This window comes from Rattus rattus, chromosome 5, assembly GCF_011064425.1.
Source record: "Rattus rattus isolate New Zealand chromosome 5, Rrattus_CSIRO_v1, whole genome shotgun sequence".
In the NCBI taxonomy this organism is placed as follows: Eukaryota; Metazoa; Chordata; class Mammalia; order Rodentia; family Muridae; genus Rattus; species Rattus rattus.
The window spans coordinates 18880001-18882462 of record NC_046158.1 but is presented as its reverse complement, the minus strand read 5'-3'; positions in this window follow the sequence as shown (position 1 = coordinate 18882462).

The following is a 2462-nucleotide window of genomic DNA, read 5'->3' as shown; positions in this document are numbered from 1 at the left end:
CAGCACTTGGTAAAGTAATATAATAATTTGAAAGGCATAAAAGCTCAATATTTTGAAATTGAAGAAACTTAGTCTGGGATTTCAGAAGGAAGCTACGGACAAGAACTGAGTAGTATTGTCAGGATTCTTGCAAGGCAAACTTGAGAGGCCCTTGCATGTAGCGATGAATGGAAAACCTCGGTTTCAATGGAGATACCAAAAATGTAGAATATTACCTAAGGACAGCTGTGGCTATTAAGGTGTAACTGATATAAGAGAAAGGTTGCATGTAGTCCATATGGCAGAGGTGGAGGGAGGCTGTTATCAAAGATTTTGGACTTCAAGCAATTTCATCATAAGCTCAAAATGGCAGAAATAGAATTTGGGATTTGGTGTTTGGCCTGTGTCATTTGGGTCGTACTTTATTACAACGATTTCAGGCTTCGTAGCAGGTCTTCCATTTTAGAATGAGAATGTTTGTTCTGTACATCGTATGTTGGAAGTAAGTAATTTGATTGTTATTTTAAAGGGCTCATTGGTAAGAGATTGTCTTGAGTAACAGATGAGATGAGGACCTTTAACTTTAATTAATTAATTAATTAATTGTGTGTGTGTGTATTGTGCATATATATGGGGTGGTAGAAGAAGTATGTACTACATCATAGTGTAAATGTAAATGTCATTTGATTCCACTACACGTGGAAGTATTTTCTCTCTTTTCATTTAGTTTCAAGGAATCAAAAACAGATTGACAGGCTTGGTGGAAGTGTCTTTACATGCTGAACCAACAGACTAGTCCATGGACTTTTCAATGTGAATCTTTAAAAACACCAAGGATAAACAGTGGAAAGGGATAATTTTAAATGGTATGATAGAATGTCAGGTTTATAATTGGTAGCACCCTGAAAGTTATTTCCAATTGTCAACTTTTGAGGTCTTGGATTGCTTAAGACATGAACCCATATGCACACCTGTGGAGGAGTATCCTGAATTACGATAATTAATATGGTGGGAGAAAACATCCTTAGTGATAACACTTTCTAGTCTGGGATCCTGAACTGGATGAAAAAGAGAAGGTGAGTTAACTGCCAGCCTTCATCGTTCCCTTCACACAGGACACTTTGTGAGCAACTCCCCTGGGTTTTTGCTGTGACTTCCCTCCCCATTGTGATGGATTTTAATCAAAACTACTTTAGCCCATACCCTTAATTGTCACAGTACTTTATTATAATAAAAGGAAAAGAAAATAACATAGAGACCAAATACTGACTTCATGAAGACTCAAAACAATTTTTGTTTAAGAGAAGCCACAATATACCTGTAGCCTTTTAATATCAATTCAATCCACTCTATGTGTAGATTGTAAAAATCAAAGTCAGAATCATTATGTCAGCAGTAATGTACTAAGTAAACCTCATGGGTTATACAAGAGGGCTATCATCGTTACTTCAGAATGACACTATCTCCTACCTGTAAAATAAGCATGCCATTCAATTGTTTCATCCAGAGTATTTTTTAGACATCAAATTCTTGTTTTCAGTTTTAGGCAATTGCCTCCTTTGAGCTATTTTTTCTAACACTAAAATATCTTAATATAATGTATCTACTTTGCCCAAATATTTATAAATTTTGGTTTATTTAATTGATTTCTTTAAAATACTGTTCATTATATAAAATCTTGTTTGTCGTTTAAAATGAGACATGGGTTTTTGAATGAATGCATAGGGAAAAAAAACTAAGTTTAACCTGCTATTGTGATACAATCATGTAATTATTGAGTTGGAGGGGTGGAATTTTATTTTAACTCCCAGTTTCAGGTTACTGTCCATAAGAGATGGAAACCTTGTCTGAGGTTAATATTCACCACATGACAGCAAGGAATGCAGTTTCACATTACTGCCCATCACTGTATGGAATTCACAGCAGTAATAGCTTCTGAGAGCTGGTGACATTGCCAAGAGGGAGAAAAGAATGAGTGAGTACATTTATGCTAATTCTCAGCTTAATTTCTCCCAATTATGTCCATGCTCTCCTGTAAAGGGAATGATGCCTCCCAAAGTGACTTGGTTCTCCCACCCCAATTGGTCAAATAATAGGTTAATCTATCTAAACAACCTTTCACTCAGGCTGCCTTCCTAGATGAGTTTAGATTTTGCTCTACTGGCAAAATAAATCTTCAGAGCAATATTGTACTCCTTATGACTTAGTTTTGTCGTTTGTTAAGTGATTAATCTCTAATTTTATACCTAATATCTTAGCTTTTGTTAAAGTTGAGTTTCATTGAGCCATAACACTTTAGTTCATCCATTCACATGCTGACTCCTCTGGTCCTTTTTCTCCTTTCAAACAGTCCAACCCTTAGCCTCTACGAAGTGGAAATTCTTCCTGCTGTTATATCTTTACATGTATGATTTCATACTTTCTCCTATGCCCTTCCACTCCCATGAAAGATGACACTCAATTCTATGAGCAAGGTAAACCTT